The sequence below is a fragment of the Tyto alba genome, unplaced genomic scaffold (genome assembly GCF_018691265.1).
Source record: "Tyto alba isolate M040663 unplaced genomic scaffold, T.alba_DEE_v4.0 Super-Scaffold_40, whole genome shotgun sequence".
NCBI lineage: Eukaryota > Metazoa > Chordata > Aves > Strigiformes > Tytonidae > Tyto > Tyto alba.
This window is the reverse complement of record NW_024881316.1, coordinates 2768993-2783736: the sequence shown is the minus strand read 5'-3', so window position 1 is coordinate 2783736 and position 14744 is coordinate 2768993. Positions and strand designations below refer to the sequence as shown.

Genomic DNA, 14744 nt, shown 5'->3' with positions numbered 1-14744 from the left:
GCTACATTCAAGCATTAAGAAATGAAATTAGCAAAAGTAATTTCGATATGGAAAAAAACACAATCAAAAATTAATACAAGATCTCTTAAATATTTTCATACAAGCCTTGTTTTCATCTTCTACAGTGTTCATGCCTATTTCAGGAAACACGTTTAACAATGTAGGTCAGTTTGGATTCTGTTGCACAAAGGAATGGCAGAGACCGTTGCTAATTGTAACAGTGGTTTTGATGTTTGTCAGTCCCCTTCTGGATCAGTGCATTGCAAATCCATGTAATTAATATCTAGAAGGGGCCAAAAGTAAAGGTGCTAGGTCTTAATTTTTCTTCTTGCTGAGAAGATTTGCCAGTTGGCTGTTGACTCTGTTCAGCTGTTGCCGTGGGTGGAGGAAAACCTCTGGTCTTGCAAAGAATGTGCTATGGATTTTTACTTGTATAGGTATTGTATTTATTGTATGTTCAGTTGGTAATATTCGAGTAGGGCAGGTTGCTTCTCTCCTCAAAGTTGTCTTGGACTGCCCTGGTAATGAAGGGACTGCAGGATAAGTGCTGCTAATACCTCTCTTCATTTAAAACATGCGTGAATAGAGTAACTGCAGAACTTTTTCTGTTGTCGTTCTCATGCCTGTTTTGGTCACAGATCATCACTGTGAACATAAATAACAGCAAAATGTTACCGCTACAGTAAGCAAAACATCTGAAATCCTGTTCTCCGTTACAGATTTATAAAAGGCAGATTAAGTGGTTGGCTGATGCAAAGACAGATGATTCAATTTTGTTCTTTTTTCATGCCAGTGGCAAAACAGGCACGAAGGCGGGGGTGGGGTGTTGCTTTATATTTTTAATGTCGCAGTATAAACCCATAACCGGTGTTAAAGCTTAGCTAATGGATTGAAGTAGGTGAATTGAGGTATCTGAAAGCGAGGTATGCTGCCAGTTTGGGGGGGTTCCGTGTTGGGTTGCAGCCCCCCCCGGCCAAACCGGGGAGGGCAGGGTCAGCGCTCTTCATCGCCCATCGCTTCCTTGGGCCGCCCCTGGCAGTTAGCTGTGGCCCGAGGAAGCCAAGTGAAAGATTCAAAGGTTTTCTTGTTGTTCCTTTCGTAATACGGTGTAAATCGGTTTTGTTCTTTAAAAAGAAATGCTAATTGAGCACGCAGTGCAGAACTGGAAACGCTGGTTAGTATCTCTGAGAATCGAACTAATGACAGATCAGAACCAGCAGTTTGAGGGTCTGAATTGTCCGGAGGGGCAGTGCCTCTGAAATTAATCGATTTAATGCTGCGCCGTGGCTTTTCAGCAATAAAACGCGTGCTTGCCATCCGCTGGACTGCCGGCATGGCGCGGTGGGGACGATCGCGGTTTCCCATGCCGGAGGACCGATTTACCACCCGCCTCATCAGAACAAACTAATAATACACAGCAAACGCGGATTAAAGAGCTGGCAATTAAAACGTTTTCCCCCGGAGGGGGGAAACCTAACCCTTCATGCCGGCGCTCAGCGCCAGGGTAGCACGTGTCCGCCCGGGAGCGTGTGTGGAGGGGGGGGGGGGGGGCTGTGGAAGCCATAAGCACCTTTAGACGGAGCCGCGGTTCCTCCAGCGGGCACCCACCGCTTTTGTTCTCGTCTCGGCAGCCCACGCAGGAGGCCGGGCCCGCGGCACCACCCGTGGCCGCCCCGCGGGGGCTGCCCACCAAGATGGCGGCGGGGCGGGCGGCCCGGCGGAGGGCGGCCCACCTGCGGCCCCCGCCGCCGGCACGGGGCCTCCCCTTAACGGTTGAGCCGCCGCCCGGGGCCGCTTCTCGGCCCGCGGGTCCCACCCAGGGAGGGCGGCCAGGGCCACCCTTTTGTTCCGCGGCCGCGGAGGGAGGTGGTGGTGGTGGGGGGGGTGTCCTGCCCCTTCCTCCGCCCCGCGGCGGGGACGGCGCGCCCGCCGGCTGCCCGCCGCTGAGGTGAGGTTTGAGGCGGCCGCCGCAGGTGGGCCGCGCCTCGCCGACACCTCCCGTTTTAACGGGGCTGAAAGGCGCGAAACCCCGGAGGCGGCCTCCCGCCCGGCCTCGGCGGCGCTGAGGGAACCGCCGCCTCGTCGTCGTTCCCCCCCTCCTTTCCCCCGGGGCCGTCGGACACCCCCGGGGCTCCCCGGCCCGGGGGCAGCGCTACAAAAGGGGGGGGGGGGGGGGGTAGGTGGAGGGACGCACGTCTTTTCCCTCCGTTTCACATTAAAAACGGCTTCAAAAATAAACGCAACCTCCTTTTAAGGAGCATGTGAAACCCGGGCTAAGCGTTGTATTTGTTGCTCGCTTCGTTGATGCTTAGAGGGGAAGGAATTCTGGATGGGGAGTTAAACTGGTGGGTACGATAGTGAGTGAGACAGTCAGGGATTTTCTTAGACCTCTCAGCAAGTAGCTGGGCTTCCCCTCTTAATGATCAAGCAAAGCATGCTACTAAATAGCACGCTGTATCGACGTAGTCATAATTACAGAAATATTTCCAGTTTTAAAGTGAATAAATTTTTACCAGCCACCGATAAGTTTCCTTAAACTTGTTGGAACTTTTCAGCGGCATTTTACCTTGCGGCTTACAATTTCTCTTAATGTAATGTGACAACACAAAGGCTTTGCAAAATATTCAGCGGAATTATCTGCTCTTGTTAGTTTTGAAGGTGAACGTAGTCCTTCATGCTAAAAAGTCATTCAAAAAGATTAATGATTGCAGGATTCCAATCTTGCAAACACTTGCTCTTTAAAGTAAGAACTATTCATGTAAATAAAGGTTTTGAGATTAGGACCTTAAATATGCGACTTTTATAACCATTCATCCCTTAAAAATGGTCTTCTGCTTTAGTCTGGCCTTGAGCAAGGTTCCACAGGGGAATATTTATTTTTTTTTTTCCTGTGTAAGAACTATAGTTTCACTACTTAAGACTTTCTTAGTCAAAGAAATAATTGATAGGCATCTTCTTTTTAAAAGCAAAAAACGCTATGTGCATACATATACTTTCTTCCATAACAACAGTTCTGCTGCAAAGGAAATAAAATCAAGCAATCTTTAGTCGCGTGGGTCTCAATATGTTGATTTTTCCATCTATGTGGGCGAGTTGTGTAAAGCTATTTTACAAGCTCTCTGACTGTGGTTTATAATAGTATAATTAAAACCAGTATTTTTTTACATTTGAAAATACAGATGCACTTCTAGGCTGTGAACGGTGTGTAATGATTCACCCCTCTGGGACCGTCTCCTGTGGGATGAGTTTGGGGTAGTGCCACTGACTATGATACATGTGGGTCAGTTGCTCCTTCCTCCCTCATCAGCATCCAGCTCGCTGGAATCTCATGGGTTTTTTGATAACATTTTTACTTGCAAACGATTTTTTTTAGATGCATGTTATGAAGGGAATTTGTACTGACAGAACCCTACGGTAGCTTTGGCTGTTTCAAAATAGTTTAGGGATTAAAGGCTGCTTTACTTGTATAGTTAGCTTCAAATAGGTGACACATGGTTTTTGAAAGTGTCAAGCAGAAATATTTCCCATTTCAAGTACAGATAACCTTGTCTCAGGTTTTCTGTAATTTTAATTAATTCATGTGTGCTGTCTGGCTGCAGATTTTCAATTAAACATAAGGTTGTTTTACAAAACGTACAGTTTTTTTACTGTCCATGTCAGATAATTGAAATGTTTCGGTAATATTTCCTTTGGGATTGGCAATTTATTTTAACCTTTCTATGTAAAATTCTTTGGTTTTAACGTTAATGTGAAATGTTGCTTTTATAAACCCAAGTGGTAAAAATACTTTTCAAAAAATCACACATCTCAGAGAGCCCGATAATTGTCATTCCATACACCAGTGCTTTAATGTCAATTTGCTTGATACCCATCAAACTTTTCACTGCTGTTTTTGTGAGCCCCAGAATTAGGCTGCATGGTTATTTTTAAATTAAGTAAGCATCTTTATTAATCTTGAGGAAAAAAATGTTTGCTGGAGATGATACCACGCTAGGCTTCTGTTTAGTATTTTTGTGGGTTTTTTATTATTTTATTTTTTTTCCTGGACAAAATCCTTGCTTGCTTAAGCCACCTAGCTGTAGGCTTGTGCTAGAAGAGGCAATCCCACCCACCCTTTCCTCCACCCTGGCCCCACGTTCCCAGCTGGACTCCAGTGTCAATTCCACTGCCTTGTAGCTGTAAAAGGAGTTACAGTCTTTGAGCCGAAAACTAGTAACTTACTTTGCATGTTTGAGTTTAATTTGTATCAGCAAGCTCACAGGACTTTGATTTTGCTACGTGAAAATCGAAGGTAACTTGAGGAAAGCAGTGGAAGCATGCAGCCTGAGGAAATTCAGAATACAACCACTCTGTTTGGCGTCAGAACAGGGGTAGAGTGTAATTTTTGAGGGACTGAGCCAAAATAAAACGGGAGGTCTTGTTCCCTGAACTTCTATTCCACCTCGTTGATTTAACTTGCTAGCTAGGAAGAAATGGCAGAGTGAGACTTTGTACGACTCCATCTCGCACAGCCTCCGTCTTCGTTGGCATCCGCTCATGGTGACTGCACCTTGTATCACTGCTGTGCTTGCTCTGGCATCAGTTTCCTTAGAAAGAGATGTGAGAACAGTCCAGTCCTGCAATTAGCGGCTGTGTCAATTCATGTGACTTTTTTAAAAATAGAAATATTTTGAGAGTTTCCTGTTGCCATTGGCGACATTTGTGACTGCCCTGCTGGTGTATAACTAGCTGGTATAATTGAACTGTCTCCTCTACCAGGCACGCCTTTTACTTAGTATTACAGGAGGATCAAGTTAAGCTTCCTTGAAGAGTCTCCATGATTGAAACTTTCTTAGCATGTAAATGTAATGTATAGGAGCTGAGTTCTGTGGCTACTTCGACTAAGGCTCGGGGCCAACCAGTGTGAACATCAAATAAGCCATAAACAGCTTCTTCCCTGGTGCCCGAGCTCTGCTTCGAAGTGAGCTATAGCAGTAATTTTTGTTTCTCTTTTAAGGGCACTTGAAAAATACTTTCACCAGAATAAACTACTGCAATGTCCTGAACGAACTGAGAAATGTTTTTAAATAAATACTTTTCACACACGTGCCCGTGTTTGTCATTCATGGTATTAGTTCAGCGCTGCAGAGCACTGGGTTACCTGTGCCATACCTACGGAATTAGGAAGTCACTTGGACTTCACTCAATTTGGCAGATGATGATCGAGGTCCCAGACTGGGCTCTCTGCAGGACTCCCTCGCACGGCAAGTTGCAGGACGGGCTCTCAATTTGTGTGAGAGCAGGTGGGACTGAATTCTGTCTCTGCAGAGTCGGTAAAATTATACTGGGCGCTGCATACACGTAACCTGGGCAGATTTAGTAGATGCATTGAAAATGTTGAGGAGGCCTGGTTGCTGCTAACGTAACATTAAGTCAGAAGGATGTTGTAGCTAATAAAAAGCAAGAGTGATTATCTTCAGATTGTTTAATGGCACAAGTTGTGCTGTGGCTGTCTAAGGCGCACCACATTACAGATACAGTATGTTGCTACTGTATGTTAGAGCCCACCCCTCTCCCGGAGCGCTGTTTGGTGAGGAGGTAATACAGATGTACATCAGCTGACATAGCCTTTACTTATATATGTATATTCTGTATACATTATAGTTAGAATTTCTGTCAGGGTCGAGTGGTGTCCTGGCCCACTCTGTGGGCTGGGGTGAGGTGGTTTCTAACTCTGTGCAGTACGAGGAGTGATGACAATCACCCAAAAGGTTTCTCCAGATAGCAAGTTTTTACCTGAATTTCAGTAGTGGCACAATGGATAGTATAGCATCTAGGCAAAAACTTGTATAACGACCAAAATTTGCAAATACAATGAAAGCGGTGGCTGAGGCAAAACTTACAGCATATACCAACAAACCATAAATACACCAACAAACCGTACAACGTGTAACATATACCAGCAAGCCTGAAGTCTTAGAACACGTACCAGTGAGCCGTATATGTGGAAAATGGAGAGTGGGAGAGAAGAGGAGAAAAAGAGAGTGAGAGAGATTTCACCAGTCCTGGTTCCAGCGTTGGTTCAGCCAGCCTAGAGGTCCAGTTCCAGAGGGGGCACCACATGGGACGTTGACGCGCGTCTTTTTATAATGCCTTGCCCCTCCTCCAGGCATTCATTAAGCTAATTAGGTGCCGTGCACAGTTTGTGCTTCTAGACCCCTCTGGGCCCTGGTGACCGCGTGGTTTGTACCCTCAGAACTCTCTGGAAATGGGTCGGTGGGGAGTTTTTTTCCTGCTCCTTGCCCGGTACGGCTGCCGTCGCGCTCTTCCCCTCGGCGCACGCGTGGTGAAAACGGCCTCTCCATCGGCTCTTCACGGACTCGCTCAAGACAGGACAATCCAGCCTGGGAAAGGTGCAGGCCCACCCGCGTGGGACACCCCACCCCCCCACCCCCCTCCTCTCCCTGCATCTCCCTGTCGTTATGGGCACGACCCCAGAGACGGATTCCTTCGCCAGAGTTGCCCGTCGGATGTTTGAGGCATTAACTGTGATGTCGGTCAGCCCATCGCGAGTGGCCTCGGGCCGCCGGGGTGGGCAGGGTAGGGGTGTAAGAGACCTGGCAGCTCTCCAGGGCATTGCTGACAGCCTGCGCAGGGCGAGGTCGGTGTGGCGCGGCGGAAACTGCTGCACATGGCCGGTCCTAATGCAAAAAAAAAAAAAAAAAGTATGTCCTGAAATCTGGGGCAATACTTCTCTCAAACAGATAAGATTGCCACTGATGAATGGAGCCTACCCGGTAGCAAAGCTCTGTGTTTAATAGCATTTGATCAGGAGCCTCACATTGAAGTTGTCTTTCATACATAAAATTATGCATGGTTTGAATTTGTGGCTGCTTTTCTTGTAAACGCTTCCAGGTTTCAAATGGAAGTCCAGAATTTTAGAAAGAAAAATTGCCAAATGCCTCTCAAAAAATTCTGTTCAACTGCAACCTGTAACGGTGAGGAAATCCTTACACTCTCAGTAACTTCCACTTATTGCATTGATTAATGGTTGATTAAAGTAATTTGGCACTTTCTCTTGCAAACAATAATTTGTGTGCCTTGTGCACTGATACTACGTACATGGTCTAAGTGGATCACAACTGTACACGGTTGCCTTAATGTAAGACTGAACCAAGTAGTTATGGCTGTTTCTGGCACACAGATAAGAATAAGGAGGATATCGCTATTGGGTATATTGTAACAAATTTAATTATTTGACACATTATTCTAGCAAAGATTGTGTTAAGTGAACAAAATACCATTTATCTGTATTTGTAGGTTGTTACTCTGGTCATTATTGATTTCCAAATTTCAAGTAGTTATAAGTTACCACCATGACATGAACAATAAGCAATTGATCTTTTTTTTTCAGTGCTTGGGGGAGGGTATGTTGCAAACAAATGGAAAATTTAATGTAAGAGTAAGTTGCATGTGAGAAAATATTTTTTAAGGGAATATTAGCTGTGTAAGTAATGTTTTAAAAACTTACAACTATAACATGTAAATTTAGTTTCCATTTAAAGGTATTTGCATAGCACATGATTTTATTTTACAAAATGAGACAATATCTACCTTTTCTGTGCAAAAATATATAAATCTCTAATTTCACAAAGAGGAAACTATAGATTTACTTTCTGTCTCATCAGTTTGGCATTTGTGGGTCAGCATTTTACCATAAACTTGATTTTTTTATGAATGGGATACAACCTATGGTAAATAAATAATTTCAGAATTGTCCCTGGAAATTTGAGGAGGTTGACCAAGGAAGAGTTTTTCTTTAACATTTTTTTTTTTTTTAATTCTGAAGTAGTGTTAAGGAAGCACTACTTCGGGAGAGCTGAGCAAAATGCAGTGTATGCTGTAGGCATTTGTGCTGGCTTTCCTTCATCTTCTGTGGGTGCCCCTCCTCCATTTTGTTTTCCTTTTTCACAAGTTTTCTGGTTGTGCTCTCTCTTGACCCCCCTGTGTGAGCTTGTAGCCTCACAAGGACACTGGTAAGATCAGAGAATACTACTGTTTGATTAAAACAGGAATGCCCAAGTCAGGAAAAAAACTGAAAAGGCAGCAAAGTGAAGGTCTACTGTTTTAGCTATAAAATAATGCAGTAGTCTTAATCAGGGCTTTAGGTTTTGTACAGATTGTTTGACGTTTAATATTGAAAGATAGCACAGCTATTTGTAAAGAATCCCTGAGTAGATTTCGTTAAGATCTGTTTTTTCTATTGTGATTTGTTATCACAATTCAGAGAAAATAAGAATAGTTAAAAGCACTCTGTCTAAAAAGGCAAGCAGGCGCCAAATAGCATAATTATTTCCTTTCTAGTTTTCTGCGTCTCAAACAAGTTTCCCTAAAATAAATCCTTGAAAACCATGTGATACCATTTAAATATTAATCGGCCCTTACAAATAAATGCTTTTTATTTATTCATAAGAAATTACATCTCTGATCTATGCATAGGTATACTTTTTCATTCAGAAGTTGACCTTAACTTAGTGTTTTCTAATAATGGTATTTAAAAACATATATTAACATATTTAACCTATTTCTTGGCGATAGTATTCTAGGTTTAGCATTCTGTAGAACAGTGTATTCATTTACAGAATATAAGCAGAAAATACTTGTACTTTTGTGATAAAGTATGCTTATACCTGCCTAGTTGAGTAGATTATGAAGCTAGTTAGAAGTGTTTTAGAAAGTGCTTCTTTATACAGACATAAGAAATTTACATTCTTCTTGTCCTTACGTCTCCGAAGTCATATCCATCTTTAGTTTGATTTTCATCTTTCCTTTGATAGGATTCTAGCACTACCATTTGTTAAGTGTGTCATACACCTGGACACACCAGGGAACGTATTCTGCAGTTGGTATTACATTTCCATGTTTATCAGTCATGATTCTCCATGTGCAATGAGGGGAAGCATTCACTATTTTGTGAAACAGGTACAGTATCTGATTAAAGAATTTCCTGCATACTGTATTCAGTAACTTTAAACAAGTCCTTTAGGAGAAAATGTGTGTTGCATTAGTTTGCTATTTTTCTGTACCTGTGGGTCTGCTTTTTACACGTCTGACTATGGGTTCAGTTTCTTGGCAACTGCTTGTTGATTATATTAAAAACTTGCGCAGAGGTTTCTGTCAGGATCCAAGGCTGAGAGAGGACTGCTGCTGAGCTGTGCTAACAGATACCAGGGTAGAGATTCTTGCTTAAATTAAGGCATGGTTTAGCTAAACGTAATTGCTGCAAACATCTGCCCGATCAGTAGCAGAAAGTCTCCCTTATTAACCCAACCAGTATTACTCACTCTGTGGGCTCTAAGACTGCATCTAATGATAAATTAAACCAGGGCCAGGAGCAGGCTGAGGCAATGCAGGTTGATCCTTTGTGCTGCGTGAGAGGTAGCGTGTTGTTCCCCATTGTTTTTTTTCTCCCCACAGCAACAGCCACCACATCTGGCACATCTGGCAGAAGGGTAACATGCCCAGTGGCATTGCTCCAGTCAGCAGTCTGAGGCACAGCTACCCTTGATGGGGAGGGTAAGAAAAGAATTTTGCCAGATGGATGTTAAATGATGCTGTGCCACCTTGCTTCAGAGCCAGGGAATGATGCCTGAGCTGTTTAATTAGCAACATGTATGTAGTCTGAGACATGGAGGGACGGCGAGGCAGGGGAGGGTTTGAAATGGGTGCCTATGTGGCTGCCTGCAGATGTAGTCAGGAGCCCATGAATCATGTGGTAACGGCAAAATTTTTGTAGCCCACACAGTTCTGTTGATTTTTTTTTATTATTATTATTTATTTATTTACTATTACTCCTTTTCTCTTCACCTTTCTGTTTAATAATAACGGATTGCAAAGACGGGTATTTTCGTTCCCTTTCCAAAAAGGGCATAGTAAATTTCAAAAGATGAGGCCCTACGTTGGGTCGGCAAACCCACACGTGGGTTAGTTTCTACCTGGTTCAGGACAGCTTTGCAATAGACGGGGACCCTGTGCGAGGGGGATAGAGGCATTTGGCAGCAGTGTGGTTTTGCCTCGGCTTGTACCACAGGTGAAAGTGTCCTGAGCCGCATACTGTTTAACGTGATTGAGTGAAGTACTTGTGCCATGTGGGAGGTGACAGCAATTCACTAAGCACACGTGCAAATGCCATGTGTGGATGCACTGACTCATGTTAATGTAATTACCTCATTGTAATTGAGTTAAGTACAATTGATTTCACAGTAGTGAAGATGAGCCCACAGTTACAGTCTAAAATGTGAGTTCATACTTGATCGTCAGGGTTACTGATTCTTGCAGGTGGCTGAAAATTTTCCTCATAATACAGTGAATGAAGAATGTGCTTAACTTTAGCCACATCCACAGTCCAAGTGGAACTCACCCAGGGTGGTAGTTTTTGTTTCTTTACACATATTTTCCAAATACTGTGTGAGCTATCTCTAATACACCTTTTGCAGAGTGGGAGGGATCAGCACGCTGTGCACAGCACCGTTTTATTTGATTAGCTCTTCTGTAGACTGAGTTCTGATACTGAGGTAGAAATACATTTTCTTGTCACTTAATTGCTTTTGGGGGATCTCATGGCAATAATTTTTAAAGCCCTGTGGTTCACTGCTCCGCAAGCTTGATCTTTTCTCAGAAATGTTTTTAATTCTTGCTTTATATTAGTTTCCAGTTACTAAGAAGCTCAGCTATTTACCTAGACTTACTCCAGCAGTAGTTGCCGTCTCTAATTCAGTACGTTAGCATTTACTAATCCTTGATTTTGGAGGCAATGGATGCATGAAGATGATGCAAGAAGGCGGCTGAAAAAAGTCAGTATCTTGATTAGCTCATCAGCTAATGAGTTTATCAGATACGAATTGTATAGATTTGGTATATTATGTTAATGCAAACAGATTTACTTCCCAGTGAAGTGTGGGTTTTTTCACTTGGAAATTTTTTTTCTGTTTTGGGTAGAGGTCTGTACTGGTCTTTGTTGTTATTGATTTGAGACAAATTGCAATTTTTCTGTAAAGAGTCCCTCTGAGTTCTGACCATAGTGTGTGACTACTTTAATGAAACATCCCACAAAGAAAAATATTTTAAAATTACTGTTATTTACTAAGCTTCACTTATTTTCTAAGTTTAAGGTGACTGGTACTCTCAGGGTCTGATTTGATGTTACAGTTTAGCCCATTTAGGTTAGCTGCATCAGAAGGAGCAGTCCTACCTGCTTTGCTTGTTCTGCACTGGCCCAGGCTCCAGCATGAGTCAGTTCAGCAAGCTAAACCTGTTTTAAAAACAAACCAATCAAAAGTCATGAAAAACCCACCCTTTTTTTGTAGAATTTATTTGTGCTGGCACTGCTACTTAAACTAGTGATGACTCAGATGAATGCCAAACCTGGTACAGGGGGTGGAAGAAGGAATCCTGCCTCTGCAGCTGGGAAGAGCAGGAGAGAGCAGCAGCTCCCTTTTCCTGAAAAGGCCATAATTTAAATTAAAAATTACATTAGTGAGTTTATATGAGTAACTCTAGCATTTTAGTTTTGCTGTCATTCCAGAAGTACTTGGTTTCTGAAAATAGGATACTCTCTACATAGAGAGATCCACATCCCTGTCTTTGTCCACATGTATTCTTAGGAATTTAGTAAGATATTGTAGATTAAAGCTGCTGTTTAAAGAGCCAGCTATTTTTATTTTATGAACAGCTCATTTGTAATATTTTGGTTTGGTTTGTTGGTTTGGTTTGTTTTTAAGAACAAAAATGTCATATTTCGCCAAAAAATACTGAGTGAAATGGAGCAGAAAAGAACAGGGACAAAACCAACACATTACATGCAATTGTGAGTACAGGTTGTTGCAGCATGAAACATCATTAGTATATTACCATTTCTTTATTAGACATTCCAGTTAAGCCCTGGAGTTGAAACATTAAGGAAGCTAAAAATATTCCTGATGTTTAGATAGCGCATGACTGAGTCAGAAGGTTTTCAAGTCTTGGGGGCAGGCTGTATCAGAAATGTTGCAGCGTAACTATTTGATGTAGAAAAAAGGAACACAAATGCAACAAATGTTTTTATATTTAACAGCTCATTAATAATGGGTTGTGGCAGGTGAGAGTTTTTCAGGTTTCAGGAAAACGCTGTTGATGGCCATCTATCTAGTAGTGGTCATTTGAGACTTGCTGAGTGAAGCTGCTGTTGGCTCTGAGTTTTACTCTGGCTTGAAGCAGGAGCCATTTTGACCAGCTAAAAAAATAGTGATTCCCATGAAGTCGAGGGCTTGGACACCTATGGTTGTTCAATCATCAGCAACTGTGATTGAGATGAAGCCTTGTCTAAATCTTTGTGTAGATAAACCCAGTGTTTCTGCCTTTATGTCTTAATCATGGGGAGGGGGGCTTGGGGAGCAGGGGCGGGTGTCAGGGAGGAGTCAGAAAACCAAAGGACCAGTGCAAGGGGAGGGGGACTCTCTGTGTTGAAATAAACCAGTGATATTTGCAGTACAAGCAATCCCAACCTCCAGCAGGCAAGCTCTGGGGTCCATATATACAGAAACTTTTAACAATACTCAGAACCCTGTCCTCCTGGCAAAATTTTTGCTCCCAAAGCAGGGAAGCATCCCATGTTACAAGCACTGAGGCAGGTTGTCTTGCCAGTCTCTCCAGGCTGAAGCCATGACCCGGCTGCCTCCTGGCTCCAAGTCATCCTGTCTCTTGTAAAAGGATCCCACAATGTTCCTGTATGGTGTCAATCCCAGCAAGTGCAACTGGGCTCATAAACGGCCATTTTAGTCCCTTGAGAGCAGTGATGGGGTAATCAGTGACCAGAAAGGACCTTCAAACAGAAGTATAATTTTTATAGAACAAAAAGCAACAGAGAGAGAAGGATCGCAGAAGCCATAAGACAGAGAACATGTGAATGAAGTGCCATGCCATGTAATTTCCTGGGTTAAGTAACACCCAGTTTCTCTAGGTGGCTGTGGTGGAGTCCCTTTGGGCCAGTCCATCTTTATAGTTTCGGAACAGTGACCTTGCCCTTTCCATTGAGAAGGGCCTTTCTAACTTTTAATTTCCAAGTGGAGTATCTGTGTTACTTCATTCTGGATCCTAGCATTTGTCACAGGTTGTTGCTTGCTGCTTTGCGGGGCTCTTCTTATGTGGAGTGCTGCTGGAGAGCTTTCTGTCACTGCCCTGGCCGTGTGCTTACTCGACCATGTGTAGCTGGTTCTATCTCCCTTTCACAGGATAACAAATGACTTTGCCACTGGTTTTGATGTTCTATGTGATAGGCCTTCATTCTGTATCATATCAGGCAATGAAAAATGGATTGGCTAAATGCGTTATTTCCCAGGAGAGATGCCCATGGCTTAGGTGTCTGTGAGTACATTCCAGTATATGTCGTCTTAGATGAGAAAGAAAAGTTTTTAGTTGCCCATTTTCCTTCTGCACCATTTGGAAGACAAGGCAAAGGAACTGCTAGTTCAAAAGCTTCATCTACAGGACAGCAGTCAATCTTCATTAGTACTCTCTAAGAAAGCTTTACATTCACTTTATGTTGTTTGAGAAAAAAACAGGTTTTAAGCTCTGCTGGTGTATCTGTTTGATGGCTTATACTCCTTTAACTCTTCTAAATCAACAGCTGAACTGAAAATATGAGCATTTTACTGATAGAAGACTAATTCTCGCATCTTCAGCTGTTCCTACGTTTGGTTGCTTACAGGAGCAAAGCTTGAGGTGTCGAGTCTGTGGAGAATCATGCATCTCCCAGCTCTGCATCCGTTTTTAAGGTGTCTCTTTTCTTTGTGTTTAAATGTCCTAACTCTGCCAGGAGCTGTCCCCTCCCTCTCAAGTTTCTCATGCCTGTTGTTAGCCCCAGGGGCTTAATTCTCTGGAAACACCAAGGGTGATTAATCAAGCTAATTTGTGTTAACTTTAAAAAAAAAAAAAAAAACAAAACACCACACCAAAAACAACAAACCACCAAACCGTCTGTCTTTAATTTTGTATAGTTTTGACTTTATATTTTCTTGTTAACATTTCTATTTTATTGTTAACATTTCTTTAAAACTTCTTATCTCAAACATATCTTGCCTGTCTACATAACAGACATTTATGCACCTGATTCTTCTGAAGAATATTCCTGTGTCCACAGAACAAAGCCAGCTGTAAGAAATCCCACATGGTATAGAAACTGCAAAAACCTGACAGGTCACTAATCATGAACATAATCTTATGCTTTCCTTCGACATTCTTAAAATAACTATTCACATGACACAGTGGTCATGTCTAAGTGGTCTGGGAGGTGCAGAAGTACTGTGTTGCTACAAAGAAAAAAGCTGGTTTACTAATTTGTCCTTAAGATCCATTTAATTGAAGGGGTATATGTTTAAGAAAGTGAGATTGATTGTGTGGGATTGGCGTCAAAATGATTCACATCTGTTTACCTGAACAGATGTAGGAAAGTCTCCTAAGTTTTGTGATGGTGGTTTGATTTTGGGTGGGGGGGGTGGTTTTTGTGGTTTTTTGTTTTGTTTTGTTTTGTTTTCTTTGTTTTGTTTTGTTTTCTTTGTTTTGTTTTGTTTTGTTTTTTTGTTTTTGTTTGGGTTGTGGTAGGCTTTTTTCCTATGTCTCTGTCCACAAGCACATTTTGCTCACGAGCAGAGCGTTTACTGAGCCTACGTGGTCCTGTAGACCATGTTACTTATACGCATCTTGGAAGAGGTTGTTGTTCCTCTGTCATA

At 42.7% G+C, this 14744-nt stretch overlaps 1 protein-coding gene across 3 annotated transcripts in view; it reads left to right on the top strand.

The window, feature by feature from the left end:
• LIN28B (lin-28 homolog B) overlaps positions 1–14744 on the top strand; it is a 105647-nt gene that overhangs the window by 30588 nt on the left and 60315 nt on the right. The gene's annotated exons all lie outside the window — the stretch shown is intronic.